The sequence below is a fragment of the Falco punctatus genome (assembly GCF_963210335.1).
Source record: "Falco punctatus genome assembly, chromosome: 2".
NCBI classification, from domain to species: Eukaryota; Metazoa; Chordata; class Aves; order Falconiformes; family Falconidae; genus Falco; species Falco punctatus.
In genome coordinates this window covers 84,903,445-84,921,038 of record NC_137581.1, presented here as the reverse complement: position 1 = coordinate 84,921,038, position 17,594 = coordinate 84,903,445, and the positions used below count along the sequence as shown (strand labels likewise).

The window sequence follows — 17,594 nt, the reverse complement described above, 5'->3', positions numbered from 1 at the left end:
ATGAATCTAAAGACTGATGTACTACCCTTTCAACCACTTCTAATCAGGAATATATTGATCAGTTCAAGAACTAAAAAGCCTAATTGAGGAAGTGAAGATCTGTTAAGAGAGACACTTGCTCAGAAGTGCTTCATGGCAAGACACATAGTACAAGGTGCTTGTACGTTCTACTGCCAAAACACAAAAAACTTATTTTAATTTCTTCATCATCTTGCATTATTTTTTCTTATTTTTGAAGGAAAACAAGAACAAAATTCCAAATATCCCATTTTTCAACACTGCGATTGAATCAATAGAGCTGCCAAAGCTCCACTATCAGGAGCACTGAAAATCAGGACTGCTTCAGAAATGTATCTGAGGGACAATTTCTTGGATTTAAAGTCTCTCGCATATAAATTCCTTATTCCTTGTGTCTGCTTTGAAACCTCTTCTCATGAATGTGGAAAGCGGAGGGCAGAGTTATGCCACAGGGCTGTTCCCATGCAAGCAGCAACTGTAGTATTCACCTCTAACTGAATTCAAGTGAACCTGTTACCAGAGTCTTCAAAATTCCTATCAGGGGTATGCACAAGATAAGAGGGTATGCTTAAGGAAACAAAACTAGAAATTAGGCCTATTCCATTACCATTTTTCATGCCTTTTAAAAGATAATATAAACACTACTACACAAAGTAATTTGGATGCCTTCTTTACTATGCCTGGCATTCTCAGAGGCTGTAAAATTATTTTTTTCATGAGCAACTGTTGACATGGATTTTACAGAAAACAGTGTTAGAAGAAAAAGACAGACATCTCCTAGTGTTTCAGATTACAGAAGCCTTTTGGAGATACTTGGAAGCAATGGAAAGAACAGAACAGAATAGACTTGAAAAGTCTGACACTTAGCCATCATTCTTTACAAAAAACCAAATACTACCCAATCTAGTAAATCTACACTGCAGCAATTATGCAACTGGGGCAGGCTAGTTTTCTTTCAATATATTAAAATATTTTCTCAGTCATATGTATTCACAGTCTTTACGCTTCTCTGCCTCTAGCTGTGAAAAGCAGAGGAAAGACAGGTGTTAAATATAAAAACATTTGGCTCTGACTTGTCACAGAGAAAAATTTTTTACCATTTGTTCTCTACTTCAAATATTTAAGTCTGAAATTCTTTTCTGTCCATTCTTTGTTCTATTCGAACTTCTGATCATATAGAGACTCTTAAACCTTGCTCAAAGACTTTATTGATAATGTGCCAAGTTCCCAAGTCTGCACCTAAATTAAATAAAATAAAGCAAATTGCCTCTATTCTAATACAGAAAGACTATGTGCCTTGCATTTATAAGGAAAACAGTTGCCTACTGAAACTATTCTAGAAGCTACATAAAAGTGTGCTTAAATTCCTTTCTGAAACAGAAAAGCACTTAATCATGTAATTCCCCTTACCTTTAGTGGGATTTAATCATATGTTCATTGATTGTGATTAAGTACTTTCCTACATCTTGCTACTTTCTTCTATCAGTGCAATAAGACTTCAGGCACAATCATCAGGTACACAGCCACTCTAGTGAATAACAGCACGTGAGATTTGCAGGACACACTTATGCTACAGCTAAATTGCCCCTAGCACAAATGGGTCCTATCCTTTGTATCTTTGTGGTGTGCTATACATTATCCTAAATTGGTGAGCACTTATTAGGGTGCATCAAAGCCCCTGCTCTGCTGGCATGGCCTACTTTTCTCTTAAATAAAGCTAAGTATGCAGAAAGATAGTAAAAACATCCCAAAATGGACCCACAACAGAGGCAAGGGGTACACATGTCAATAAGGATCACAAGACACTCCCTGAGATATACCTTTAACGTGGTTGCATTTGCCTTCTCTGTTCTTAGGTTTTGTGGTTTTTTCCTGTTCAATTTTCTTACCTCTACTTCATTTTCATGCTCCATCAACATTATTTTGTGTCCATGTGACTGCAACACTCTTGCACACTGCATACACATTTAGAATCAATAGAAAAAAAACTCCCTGAAATACTTCAGAGCACAGAACTTTTGAAAATATTATATTGAATTCAATTAACTGACAAACAGAATTCTTGAATATCTATTCCAAAGAGATATAATTTTGAAGACCAACAAAAAGCCTACAAAAAATTGTTTCCCCAAAGGTCACTTTCATCTTATTTTCCCAGCAGTTACTGAAAACAGAATGCCCTACATCTCTAAAATAAATACAAAGGAAAATAAAAGTATTCCGAAGTTCTTGATGCTGGGCATACAGAGAGCAGAACTGTCTTTAGAGACAAACATCATTGTAATTCATGAAAGACCACTTAAATTAACACTAGGTAATTCTTTGAGTTATCAGCCTTCCTTTACCACTTCAAAACTTAGTTTGGTTGTTTTAAAGACACAACTTCAGTCTATTGGTTTGTCTGGACAACTTATAACTACATTCTGAAACCGAATTCCAAAATGTATAGATGCGTGTGTCCTTTTAATAGTTTTTTGTTTGCTTGCTTTTTCTTTTACTTGTATCAAAACCTAAAGTTCTGTAAAAATATTTATTTGTATTTATAAGAGATGTTTCCAAAGTGTTCCATGCACTTTCACAAAATTTAAGATCTACAATCATGAATTAAATCACTGTCCCCACCCCTGTGCATGCAGGGACATATTTGTAGGTCATACATGCACAGAGGAGCAGGATAAAAAAAGCTTTATGTATTTGGCTTTTCAGGCAGAGCTTATAAGAAAAACTGTAGTCAACAGTGGCTCCCTATAGGAGGCATTCTGCAGGGAGCTGTGTGAGGTGTCCACCACCTGGGCTTATGTGCTTCCTGAGAGTCTTCTTGTTCCCCAGGGAAGGTTGAAGAAAGCCTTCTAGACATTCCTAAAGGTCCACGACAAGGTCTGATTTTGAGTGTTGTGACTTCCCCTGAATTTCTGACAGCAAAAATTGGATGCTTCTAAGAATGTCTGTCATACCGGCTTCAGGTAGTTCGCTGGATAAAGAAACAAGTTGGTGAGTTAAAAGAGTTTGACATTGAGTTCGAAGTCTGCCAGAGTTCTTACATTACTTTGGCCAAGTCACTTAAATATTTATTCAAAGCTTAATTTCCTGTTTGTACAATGGAGTAGTTCCTTGCCTCTCATATGGATAAATATTAAGAATTCCAATGCACTCAATGATAATGGAAGCCATTAAGTATCTAAATCAGCAACTCTGCATTGATCTATATCCCATCTGTTAAAAAGAATATCTTACAAACGTAATCAGCAAAATATCTTCTGCCCCATTTTGGGAATACTTTTGTAATTATGAGGCTGAACTTGGTAAAAGATAATTGTTTCCAGGGTAGGTTTGTCCTTAACTCTTTTCAGATATAGACTAGTTTATTCCCCAAAATATAACTGGTTTTGACCCCTTCCAAAGAAACTGCTATAAATACTAGTATAATTGTTTGTATTATCCACAAAAGGATCCAACCCATGTCATGATTTACGTGGAACCTGTTCAAAGCATTTATATGCCTTCCCAGTGTCCCTTTTTATTCACCCTATTATCCAAATTATCCAAGTCTTTTAAGTGTTGTGATGTGAATTATTTTCCTGCCTTGAATATTCGGTTGCTCATTTCTGTAGTTATTCCACTTGTTTGCTGAGCTGAAGTCACCAGAGCTGGACACAGTCGAGGAGAATATTATCACTTTTCTTTTCTGCAGGAACAAAACCATCTTACTATATAACTTGCTTTCTAATGCCTTCAGACTTGTATAAGAACAAAGCCTAAATTCAGCTTTTGAGCCTGTTAAAACCGTGCATATACAGGCAAAAAGTCATGTTAAAAGTAACATTTGTGATCAGCCTTTGTAAACATATCCCAATTTAAGGAAACCCAAATTGTTGCATGTAACACACTTCCCTAGAAAAAGCCACTCTAACAGCTGAAATAATGAAATGTAAATAAATTGCATCTGGTTATTTAACATGCCATTAACATATTTCACTGTGTTATAATAACATGCCCCCCCCCCCCCCCCCCCCCCCCCCAGTTATTCACAGTCCCATTGGGATAGTTCCCTCCTATGTCTTTGCCACCATAAAATAATTCTTGCACACGGTGTGCATTAAGCTTCTGAAAGCCCAAAGGACAAAGGAACAAAACCATTTCTGTTTCTTCTTATTCTGCTTTTCTCCAAGGGCAATGGCATAAATTAGTGCAGCTACACAAGAGTCCACAACCACCAAAGCAATACAAATTACTCGATTGCCCTTCTCAGACCCGCTCACCAGAGCTGCAACCCAGCAGGTGCACTGTGACAGGATTTATAACAGGATAATTACAGCAAGGATAGTAAGACAAGTTTAGTTAATTAACTAAGCATTGCACCAATTCCATAGAGCACTACCTCAAATTTACCTGTCAGGGAAATCTTTAGATCCTAGAGCACCAGCTTTCTCTATTTGCTACTAAGTTTTCTTCTGGTAGTACATCAGAGTGCTGCACACTACCTGCAACACCATTGGAAAGCAATTTTTGAGTCCTAGTTTGCACTGGAGAAGATCAACGCTTCAAGGATCATCCCTTCTCAGCTTTTTGTACTTCCACTTCCACTTCTCAGCTTCCATGTACTCCCACTGAATCCTCTAATAATGGTTATTCCCACAGAGTTTTATCTCTATCTGAATGTAAGTTTGAGGAGTATCAAGTATGAGTCTTGCTTATGCCTTTCAGAGACATTAGTACTTCATAAAGCTACATTTTTGTTTGCTTTTTTTTGTTGTTGTTTTTTTGTTTTTTGTTTTGTCTGTTTGCTCTTCAGGCTAAATTTCAGGCTTATCCAAGTTTTTACACGAATTAATTTAATAACACTTGAGGTAAAATTTCATATTCTTGGAAGGAGGTAAACTTTAACCTCATGGTTAGGGCATGTTCTGAAAGCATGTATGTAACATTTTCATCGCAAAGACAGTTGTCTTGCCTTCAATCTAACTTCCATTTTGAAGGAAACAATGTGAAGGACGCTGAAATACATGGAATGAAGCTCAGTTAGGAAAGTACATTTCCACCTAAATATTTTATATCTCTCATGACCTTATGGAATTTTATTGAAGTTTGAAGACTATTTTAAACCACTCAAGTTAGAAAACCATTACATGTCTCGAAGGCAAAGAGACAGATGCCAACCAACTTTGACTGGGTTTTAATTTGCCCTTTGCTATATTATCGTGCATATCTCATTTGCTTAAAACACTGAAGTCAACCAAGGTATACATAATGTGGATTCTTTAAAAAGCCATTACAGCCTGTGATATAATTATTTTTTTTAGCTCTTAAGTCTAGTTATTAGAATTAAAAAGTTAGAGTGTGAGAGTGTGCATGTATCATCAAAGCTGTATATTGACCATAGCTATCAGAGAGAAACAAGTCCTGAAACCAACGAAGGACTTTTCTAGGGCTATGGCCAAACCCTACAGAGTTTTCCCAAGAGAAGAAAAAACTTGTGTGATTTAAAATATAGTCACAAGATCTCTTTGAAGACCAAGATGCTTAGATTTACTTGGCTGTTTTTGCAGTGAAACAGGTCAGGAATATTCACATAAACAGCTGGCTTATTATTACAACAAAGATTGTAATTTCTTAAACAATTAGTACGTTTCTGGAGCAATTTTGTGACCATGCTTATTTTCTTAGAGGAAGAAATTAGTTTCCTCTAATCAGCCAGAAGTTTCCCAAAATAAACATACCTGTACATGCACATACAAAGACTAAAATCAAGATGTTCTCTAATATCCATAAGAAATTCAAATACTGTGGTGCAAAAAAAAAAAGTGGAACAAATTGTCTGAGAGAAGGTCTGTGGGATCAAGACTTTCTTGTGTGTTCCTAAACTAAAAATTTTTCAGCATTATTATAACATATGAGAATGGAGCACTATTTGGTATGAATCAAACTAATTTTTCACCGTCACAAGCAATGGACCATATTATTTACATTCACTGAACTAATAAAACCAGTCTGCAACAGTGTAATTCTGCAGTTCAGTAATTTTCTTTTTTAACAGCTCTTATAATTAACAAAGCTGTACTCACAAAAACATTAGATGTATCAGACATAAAATAAACTACATGTTAACAACCTCAGCAGACATTGCCAAGTCCAGAAGTCAATCAGGATGATTTGCTGCGCGGTCTCAATCCAGAAAGCAGCTTTAGAGGGAGTAGGAAAGATCTTGTCACCAGCACTGCGAATATTTCCTTGAGTTGCTTTTGTGGAACCTTATTCCAGCTCTCTACATGTCCCTAAGCTCCTTGGGTGAGCTACAGGCGCTACTCCTACACTATTTTTGCCATCAGAAGAGCTTGCCCATTGGGCCTACAGCTCTTTCATACTATCATAAATGCATTTATTTATATGTCATATGGGGTCAATTAATTATGCATGATGGCTAACTGCATCAGTTTCTGCCCCTGAAGTCTTGTGCAATGGTCTGCTTTCTAGGCTGTGAAAGGAAGGCAAGCTGCCCTGTAATGCACCCCAGGCCAGTTCCCAGGAAGGCTGTTTCCCTTGGCAAAAGGAAATCCCAGTGTGTTTCCAGCAGGCTACATTGCCTCACAAGGTGTCCCAACAGCCACACAAAGAAGAGGAATTACCTGTATATCGTGATAAAAAAACCACGAAGCAAACACGTAGTCAGGAAAAGGGAAGCTCACAAGTCCTCAGGCTGAGCTACAATGAGCCACAGATACTTTGTCATATAGACATATCTGTAGAGTGAAGCACGCTCGTCTCCTGCTGTTTCCTAGTTCCCAAGGACAATACAAGCCCTGATGAGGCTTCCCACTACTATGTTCTTCCACTCAGTCTTCAGAGTCTGGTTTGTGTACTGTCCCATGTGATGTTCAGAAAACGCTCGGTGTCAAACAGAATTCACTTTATGCTGTGACTGAACTCTGGTTATGCCTTGACTCCCACACAAGGAAGCTCTATGAGGGACAATTATTTAAGTCTTCTATGCTAGTGGTTTCTTATTCTACTGAAACATAATAAGAACAAAACAAATAAATAAATAAATACCGTAACAAGGGACTTCTCGTTTAGAGACTGTGGAAATCACGGAAGTTTATTTCACATACAATGGAAAAGGTAAATGAATTGAGGATTTTTGGATTAGATTTGTAAACAAAATAGGACAGATCATGGAATTTACATTAATTCTAGTTCTCTGAAGGACTGCAGATATGTGTACATATTTTTACATTTAGAAATGCTAAAAATTTTTCAAATATAAAATACAATTTACAGCATTTCTGACCCACAACATCAAACTGGACAAAAGAAGAAAGAGACTGCATTTTCCTTAATAAACCTTTAGTTTTTATTCTAACTCTGTTTCCAAGAAAAAAAGGAATCATTTCAGCTTTATGACAGTAAAACAGTCTTCTAGAGGAAGCTGAATGCTTAAGTGCCAATTACAGAAAATGAAAACTCTTAGCAAAGAAATAGCCTCCTTTTTTTTTTTTTTTTTTTTTAAAGTGTTAGACAGCAATAACTTACATGGCCATCTCATACTAAAAAAAAAGAAAGTAGGAAAAATATAGAAATCTGCTTTATAAAAAATAAATTCTGGAATAAATAACCATTTGTTAGCCACCGCCTTCCCACCTGCCCCCAATCTGCCTTACCTATGTTGAAATGTAAGTTTGTGTTGGAAAGAACAAACCAAAGAAACCATCTTTAGGAATCCTGGGACTTCAATTAATTTCAATTGTATGGTTGACAGAACCCCACTAAGGGAAGAAAACAGCTTACTAGTCTGTGCAAGCAAACTGAAACTCTAATTCTTTACCGATGTGAGTTACCAGTGTTGATAACACCCAGTGGGATGGCTTTATCTTAGTCTACCTGATTTAGCTGTGAGATGTTTTAGCTAGTTTTGTACTTTTGTAGCATTTGTATTTCAATAAAGCCTTATTAAAGCTTAGCCAAGATCCTCTACTCTATTTTATGCATTCATGTGTTCATCAGCACTTTCCTTGCCAGACTATGAAACAGCAGAACAAAGTCACAATTGCCTGTTTTACTGCCATGTTGTCTTATTTATCATACTGAAGACTACTATAAAGGGTGGGCATTTTAGTTCTTTTAAACTGGGTTTAAATGAAGTGATCAAAATGTTACATGTATTTCAGCTTCTCTTGAAAAACAATGGAGGAAGTTTTTCTCCACAGTCCCAGAGACTTCATTTATTCTCCTGCTTCACTACAGCAGCCCCTCAGCACACATATGCACTGAATGAGGCAAACAACCCATAAAACAGCTGTTAATCACATTGAATAGCCCAACTGCCAGTTAGTTTGTTAATTCAGGGCACACTATTCCAACTGCAGTTGTGTCTTCAAGACCTGGCCAGCATCATGACGCTGCCTTGTTTCTAAATTGCTTTCCCTTTTGCTTTATAGACACCCATTCCTGAGGTAACTCCTCAGAGCCTGACAAAATCCTGCCAAGGGCCAAAAGGTTAGTTTTAAATAAACTGACAGCTCGCTTACTACCTTGGTCCAGATGTACTTTATTTCTTGTCACGCAGAGCTCAGTTTACATTGTGTGAGGAGTTTGTCAGTGCAAATGGGAGCTGCAGTGAGGCCAGACCTGGTATTTCCTGAAAACTACTGGGATATAAAGTAATCCTGACCAGTCAAGCCAGAGATGTATGTCATTAAAGACTGCTGGCAGTAAAAGCAACACACTCTTTCCTACAGCTTGAAAAATCCCTTTCTTTCAGGTGTTCAGTCCTGTTACATTCTGGGCAGTGACTGACGCAGAGAAATCTATGCACAAAGAGATAAAGCACAGTTTGTGTTGGACCTCATTTCTTGGAAATTAAGAGGTTTTGATCTTTCTGTCTGGCTTGGGAAAGGGAGAAAACAGTCATACCCTACATTACAGCCTTGATCTTTCTGTATTACCTGGGCAATAGCCTTATAGCTAAGCTCCAGACAGTGAACCAGTCAGGACAAGACTTGTCGTATATTTCACTGTATATTGTACAGGCACGGAGCTTTGTCAGCAGTGGTTTATGTTTTTTCCTGATGGGAAAAAGGTTTTTTTTGCATAGCCACAGTCTGAATTTTTTCATAGTATTTTCTATGGAATGTAACCAATTTTGCCCATGTGGCTCAGATAATTTGAGTCAGCAATTGACCTCTGTTCCAAGATGCTATAATGATTATTTTATGTGTGCATGCATGTATACAACCACATGTGTACATATTTATTTCAATTAATACTCAACCAAGGAAAGTTGTGGTAGAGAACAGGAATTCCTTCACCTGTAACCATACATGCCTTTCACTATAAACTGACCGTTTCAGAAACTAGGCTGTCTGTGAATTGAATGAGGAGTAACTTCATATTCTACATTTACAGAAATCATTCCTTCTTTTCAGTTTCAAAATATTTTTTTTGATACTGTGCTTTGACACCTTCCTCAGAATTTCTATTCAGTACAGTGACAGCTCAAATCCTGCGTGCAATGAGAGATGGAGAAACTCCATTCTTGGAGACCTATATATAGAAAGAAGAAGCAGTGATTATGTATGCTTATATGATTACCCTTTTCTAGCTTACTCCACATGGTTTTCATACTACCTATTGTATTCTTTAATGATCAACAAGTCACTGTATCTTTTTTTGGACTTGGCACTACATTTAACAAATCTAAATGCCCAGAATGAAATAATTACAAAGAAAACTCTTCCTGGTCTAGAAGGTCTTGGGTCTTTCAAGGTTTCCTTTTCTCACGTGGCTTTGTTTCAAATTAGTAGAGTGTGTGTTTCTGGAGAGGGACATAGTGTTGTCCATCCCCTAGAGGAGCAGAGAGGGTTTCCTTACAAGCAACTAGCTGCACATGTGAACAGACAACTCTGTACGCCTTGCAGAAAAGAGATGCCTCTTAGAGAACACAATAGCATTCACCTGTCCTTTCTCTTCGTAAAAATTTATATGTTCTTTAAACTGGAGTCAAACTTGATGTGGCTTTCTGTGTAAAGTTAGGCTCCCTTGCTGAAGAAAGGACAAAAGGACCAAGCCAGAGAAACGTACATAGTCTGCTACATCTCCTGTACCTACAACATGACAGCCTAGCAGTTGAGATACTTTGATTAACTTTGGAGAACAAATAACATAGAGATGTCAGTAAGGAGTAAAGGAATTTAAGCCTAAACAGAAGCTCATGATTTACAACTTCCTATCTCCTTTACCACTGTGGACAGTCACATTATGTAATTGTTTTTATAAAAGAACTCTGACTCATTCTAAAACGAGTTTATTCACTATATACAGAAAATAAAAGGTTCTTTACCCTCTAATGACAGAACACCTATCTATTTCCAGCCTGGGTTTCTTACCAGCTTATGGGCCCATTGCTCTTTGTGCAACATTTCCCTTCAGCTTAATAATGTCTTCTTACTTCTGGTGATTCTCAAGACCTCTCTTTGAATTGATCTGTCTTGTAAAATGAAATCAAATTATTTTGGTCTGATCCCGTGAGATGGGAATTCAGTTATTGTGGTCATAGTTCTAGCTTTTCTCTGAACCTATTCCTACTGAGATTTATATCACAATTAAACAAAAGCAACCAGAATTTTCAGAAGATTCTAGACCAAGTCTTGCTATGCCTCCCTCTGCTTCCCTACCTGTAATAAAAACATCTTCTTTTTAGTTGCGTTTGTCATTTTCATTGCACAGCAAATCCTCATGTCCATACTGTGATCTGGTAGTTCAGTGTAGGTCTTTCCTTTTTTACTTCCAGAGGATGATGTCCCAGACTACAAGAACAACTTTTGCTACTATTCTCCATGTTTTAACCTTGCATTTTGTGCTTCTCACTCCAAAGAATTTCCATGATATGGTCAGTGATGGGATGAGTACTGCTCAGAGAGGAGTTCACAGAGTTTCACTGGTAGGAGGGAAGATGAGGCAGCTGTTTTTTATGGTGGTAGATGCTCTGTCTTCAGAGACATAAACAGAGACAGGGTGTTAAATACACTACTGTCTCTGCAAAGAAGGACAAATTGCTCTGCCTAATTGAAAAAAGAATATCCTCAAGGTTTTGCTTCCCTATGAATCTCCTCTAAACCTGCCTTTCCGTGAAAGGACTAGTGTTCTTTCCATGCATCTATTAACTATACTAGTGCATGGCAGAAGTTACAATGGGCACAGAAGTAAATTAGATCAGACATTTATCTCCAGCTTGATACTTGACTTTTCATTAGTCTAACTGCACTGGAAGGTGAATTGAAATTATATGAGGCCCAGAATAGAATTGGCAGATGTGTTTTGTCTTGTTGAAGATTTGCTATCAATAAAGACGCCACTGGCTAGACATACTGCTTGAATTTAAGAGAAAATAGCTATCTGCCTTTTAGCATGCTTCCGTACCAAATGGAATAATTGGTTCTTTGAAACAGAAATTAGTTCCTCATTCACAGATACTGGAAGGAAGCTCAAATTGGAAAAGTTGTGTAAAACAGATGAGTTTAAAGATAGCATTTTGTACAATAGAATCAACCCGTTTAATTAAAAGCTTGGTTGTCAGTCACTATTTTCTTTCTAACTAAGGTTACTTGGAGATTGAAGTGACACACATCACTAAAGATATAGCAGTGCAAATAATGGGTTCTGTTTCAACTGCAGAATTAAGAAAGATCTTTTGAAATGGATAGAAAGTTTTGGTTAATTGACTCTTTTTTGTGGGGTGGGGTAGAGTGCTTTTTACACTCGGAAATGAAACTCTGAAGAACTGTTCAAAACACATCAAAAGAAATTATTTCAGCTTGTCCAGGTAGAATGGGGTTCAGATCCTTGTGCTATAGGGCACAACACAAGTTGAACAGTCTAACAGAATTACTTATAAATGTCTTTTGCATGTTACAAAGCCTGCTCAAAGCCACTGAATTCCCCAGAAAGGTTTAGAGAAGTACCAGAAGTACTAAATAAGTAAAGACCCTCATCTGTGTCACCATCTCCTCACTCTGCTTGTGGCTTCCCTGCCTAAGTTTTGTTAGAAAGGTTTCTCATTACAGGCTCAATCTTTACATGAAATATGGAGTTAGCTGACCTTTGAGGTCACAACAGAGCTCACACATTTCCCACACAGTCTGCTTTTCAGCTTCTGTAACTCCTCTGCAGCCTGCATCAGACAGACCCCAGAACTACGATCTTGTTCAAACTTTTTCTTCTTCTCTCTTTCCCTTGAGTTTGGCCCAGGGTTTTTCCAGAACAGCTAGTGTCCAACTTGTTACAGGTTTACATCTTAGGCTTCTTACCATGTGCAAGCAATAACCTTAAATTCTTTAAAAAGTCACTAAACAGAGATGATATTCTTTTTAGGTTCTGCAGCCTATCAGTCTCAACTGTGAAAACTGCAGATAGTCACAGATCCTTTTTCAAGGTTTCAAACATCACCCTCAACTCTACAGTCTTCTGAGACTGTCTTCTGCTGTTTTGTATAAGCTGACTTGAAAAAAATGTAAGCTTCATCTGAAAAATTAAAAGAATTACATGAAAATATATCTTAAAATATATTTTGGAAGAAACATATTAAATACTAAAAATATTAAAGCTTGCCTTTTACAGCTGGAGGACAGGAGTAGGGAATTCATTAGTGAAAGACTGATTTGTGCAATTAAATCTATAGTTCCTGGTATATACAACATAAAATCCCACACAACAGAAACCACTGTAATTTAATTTACTTTATTTAACTTAATTATCTACTTCATTTCCTGTAGCCATATAAAAATGCTAATGTTTATCTTTTTTTAAAGATCCTTGTGAGTTTTTAAACCGAATTTATATGACTATTTATCTCACCATATGTATCTCAGTTATGTCATGCCTGAATTCTGAAAGCTCGACTATCCTCACAGAGGAATGAATATAAGGGTTTGTTTTACTTAATTTTACTGTGCTTTGTTAACTGCTTGAGTGCTGCCAAATGAAGCTGCTAAGTCCTCACAGGAATCATTCAATCCTGTAATAACATCAATGTTCAAAAGAAAGCTGACAAATATGACTTTCTCCACAGAACAGCAGTATTATAATGGGAAATGTAGACTTGAGCATGCAAGATCAAGTGGGTTTTGATTTGTTTTTTTGCCATGCTTTCACTAGGGTGACTCACTACCTAAGCTAGCGTGGCTAGCCCTCATTTATATTCATCGCAGTATTTCTGTGACTTTTTGCCCCATTCTTCTTACTCAACCTCATGATTATTGGACATTTTCAGACACACTTCTACCTCACAAGAGGTGTCTCCTTCAGTAAACAGATCTGAATTACCGGAGTTCTATGGAGACAGCAACCAGCAGCCATTGTCACTAACATCTAAATCCATTTGGTTTTATGCTGCCCAGCAGTCTCTTCCAGTTGCTCCTGGTGGTTGCTACACTAGGGGTTACTGGCACTGTGGTGGGAGGCAGAAGGTCCTTGGCCACCTCCTCGTGTGCCCGCGAGTGATGTTGAACAGGCAGATGTGCAACACTGCAGCCTGCACAGCATTAATGTGGAAACCTCACTGTTTGCTAAGAAAATCTGGCACAGCTTAGAGCCTACTGTTGGGTAAATTTCAGTAGCCAGGTGCTGTAGTCAGCAGCCAGAGTGGAGCCCAACAGATGTGTCAGCACCGCAGAACAGCTGTGCGATTCCAGTTTCCTCGGTTTTGATTTACTGAAATATTGTTGCCTGTTCATATCCAGCTCACTTCGTAAGCCAGTATTTTTTTTTAGTGTTTCCATTCTTCCCATGCTTGTTTAGAAAGAATATTTGCTGTATGATGCCATGAAGTAAAGGAGAGAGAAAGAAGAGAAAGAGAGTGATAGTTCCCTAAAGTACAGAAAAGGGTTCATCATCAGCAAAGCTTTCATCAATTGGCAAATTCTTGTTTCCTAGAAGGCTAGATGGAACTAAGCCCAAATCTACTGCCTTTAGTGGTAAAAAAAGTGTGATGGGAAGGCAAATATCCTTGGTGGTAAGTATATTGGCTGCCTGAAGGTAAATTTGGGTGGAGTCAGTATCTGAAAAAGATTATATCTAAGATTTATGTAAAGCCCTGAAGATCCTGTTTCAGACAACAATCTAAAAAAGCCAAGGTACATGGCAATGGAAACCATTACTTGAATGCTTGGCAAATAATACTTGAATGAAGTATTTCTTCTTTCTGTTAGCAGTGCATTTGAGAAACATTATTCCCTGTGCTGGAGCAATAGATTCTGACACAGTATTATCATAATATTACAGCTATTTTTGCCATTATAGGGGGAAATAAAAGTATGACAAAACCTCTATGCATTCTTCTTACCCTCAAAATTAAAAAAAATATTTTGAACATTCAGCAAGAGACAACAGCTAACTGCATAAAAACATTTACTCCCAGATTCTCAGGCTGTTTGACGTATTTTATATTTTGTTCTTGTGGTACTTGATGTTCTGCTGTAACTAGCACTGAAGGGAAGACTGGTTGGCTGATGAGAAAATTACATTTATACTGCCTGTTACAGGTGATCTTCTGATTACTCTTAGGGTCAAGTTTGACTGTCATCTTTAACCCCAGGCTGCAAGTATGGATTTCAGAGTCACTAACAACGTGCCCTCCAGAAACTCCACATGGTATGTTATTTGCTAGGCAACCATGTAAATGACAGATCAGATTTGGAGGGCTGTCTTCCAAAGTGGCATGGATTTGGTTTAATTGTTTCATTTCAAATGAGCTTGATGTCTTATATCTTTGAAATAAAGATCCAATATTAGTAATCAATCCTCACAAAAAAAAAAAAAAAAAAAAAAAGTATTTTTTATTATTTAGATTCCTTAGTACAGATGGTGAACTAAAGCACAATATTAAGTTGTAAATAATTAAATAGTGTCTATAGGCAGAAAGGCTGAAGATTTCTATATAAGTTGTAGCTGGACACTATATAGTGAATATTAAAAGATGGCCCAGTGTGATATCCAAGAGAATGGATAGCCTGTGCAGCACATACATTTCTAAGCAGCTTGTAATTAGTATTGACAAGGACACACTTTCAAGAAGATAAAAGTTAATAAAAGAACTGGAATTCACAAGTCTTTAATCCCAAGACACTTCTGATACTGCACGCATTCATAATTGTTTGTTCTTGTTAGTGTACTGTATTTGCATAACAAAAGCAAAATAATTAATTTTTGAAACACAAATTTCAGGCATACGTCAACATGCCATACTAAGACTGCTTTGGCAGTGCTGCACTGATGAGAGTTTGGTTTGACTTTAATGTCAAGAGGAGTAATTCAATTTGCAGTCAGAAAGACCTGGAACTCTATTCTGCTCCCTGGCCTGCAGCCAGGTCACACTGGGTTGTGATCTCATAAACTAAGAAAAGTCAGCATGGATCAGAACTGGAGAAAATGAGCATTCAATGACTTAGAAACAACGCTCCTCATTTCAGATCAGCAGTGCCTCAAGATGGCATAGAGGGCTATGTTCCATGACAAAACCATCATTCAATTTGTATATACACCTGATACTTTGACAATTTACATTTATTAAAGATCCAGGCTACTTTCAGTGTCCTGGGCTTACACTCCTACTGAGCTCTCCAAGCTGACCTCTGCATGTTCCTGGTGTGCTGAACAATGAATTCTGAAAACATGCTATCACATCTCATGCCTAACGTGTTTTCTGCACAACTTTTGCTGCTGTACAAAACATAACACTCAGTGGTAGGTGCAGCCACCTCTTTATTTCTTTACTGTTGGTACAGTTTTGAGTGTTGGTGCAGACAGGAATAATCTTAGCATTTGTCAGAAAAAAACCCTAACTATAAAGACAGGTTAACAATTTTCTAGGCAGAAAGAGTGGTCATCTCTACAAAATTTACAACACATAATATTTACATTCCTCAGGACCTTTTAGAATGAGCAGTATAACTGTGGCAAAAAAACTGGGTGTCTGGAAACCATATCAAGTACGTCCATGAAGAAACTCAGCATGATGATAAATATGAAGGAAAATAAGTAACTAACTGCTTTCTGACATCAACATGCTTTTGAGAAACAATAGAGGTAAAGGAGACATGACAGGAAAGAAAAAGGAAGAAGGCAACATGGTGAAGGAATATGATCCATGAAATGCCAAAAAAGATTGAAGAGATGGCATCTCTAAGCACTTAAGGATTTGTACTTTATTGTCAAATTTTAAGTGAACAATATCCTTTAAACAAAGTGCATAATATTTTAGCAAATTCCTTGGCACAGCATTTCAGGCCAGAAGTCTACTTCAAAGAAATACTGGTTAGCAGAATTATTTATCTAATGCGGTCTTTGTTCACTATCACTAAAGACTGCTTTTGCAAAATTATAGACTCACTGACATTTGCAGAACTCAGAACCGGGTGTTGTACTGGCTTCAGTGGGGATGCCATGACAATTTAAGCTTGGTCTAAAAAGGAGAGGGAAAGAATGTGTCTCATAAATCTCCATCTGTGCCATCTACAATGAATATTAATCTTTTCAAAAGCTGCAAGGGAGTGACTGCTTCACTTAGAGTAATTCTTTGCCTGTAGAATCAATTACTAAATTTTGTTGTCAAGATGTGAAGTTGCAAATATCAGAACACAGGTAATCAAGTGTATGCTGCAATTGGCCTGAGATGGCAAGAGAGAAAGAGGGAGAGCAATGGATGCTTCATATCAGTTTCTACGATGCAAAGTTCTCCAAGGGTAGCAAAACAAGTTGCACATGATCTGGCCCAGAAAGGTTCAGCACTTAGGTGCAGCACCAAAGAATTTAGTCCTGTTCTGTTTGGCTTTTCTTACAGCTGAGCTGTATGCATTTCTCCCACTGAAAGAAAAATGCTTTAAATAGAGACGATTGCTGAACCAATATATCTACTGGCATCCCACTCCATTAGTTCCGTGAAATAATTGAAGCAGATATTGGACTAAGTTAAAAAAATAGTATAAGAGTATCCTAATCTGTATATCCCTTAATATTTTGGTTTTCTTTAGTTCAGATGATCAATATTACAGACATGCATCTCAGAGTTTATATTGCATGTCTTCTGGTGCCTTGGACCCACAGGAATGAGAAAGGATATATTTAATTCCTAAACCCAGCATTATAATTCAACTCACACATTCTATCTTATTATTTTATGAAATAGAATTATTGCCTGTGGATGTTAATTCCCAAAAAGAACATAGTTCTCTTTGCTGTTGTGGTGTTCAGAAGAGGTTATTATAGATAGTTGTGTAGCTGAACTATACTCACTGTCATTCAGGAAGGAAAAAAGCCTCAAACCAATGGGAAATATGACAAGGGAAAATTCTAGGAAAGCAGTTTAATTTTTAGTGCATAATCATCTTCACCTCCTGGAAAAAACAGGAACAAAAAAGCAAGACTAAAAATAATAACAAGTTACGCTACAGCGTAAAAATTTGCAGGAAATGGACCCTTTAAGGATATGTTAGAAGCCTGAACACTTTGGGGGCATTTAAGCTAGACAAGGGAAAAAAGCTAGCATTGCCATAATATTGTCAGAAGCATAAGATGACAACATAAATCTT

General features: G+C 37.3%; 1 long non-coding RNA gene across 1 annotated transcript in view; it reads right to left on the bottom strand.

Annotated features, from left to right (window-relative positions):
- Window positions 1-4,608: 4,608 nt before the first annotated feature.
- Window positions 4,609-17,594, bottom strand: part of LOC308059816 — an 87,120-nt gene continuing 74,134 nt past the window's right edge. Inside the window, exon 3 of the long non-coding RNA XR_013926414.1 lies at window positions 4,609-11,000. This is a non-coding gene — a long non-coding RNA (uncharacterized lncRNA). The remainder of the gene's footprint in view (window positions 11,001-17,594) is intronic.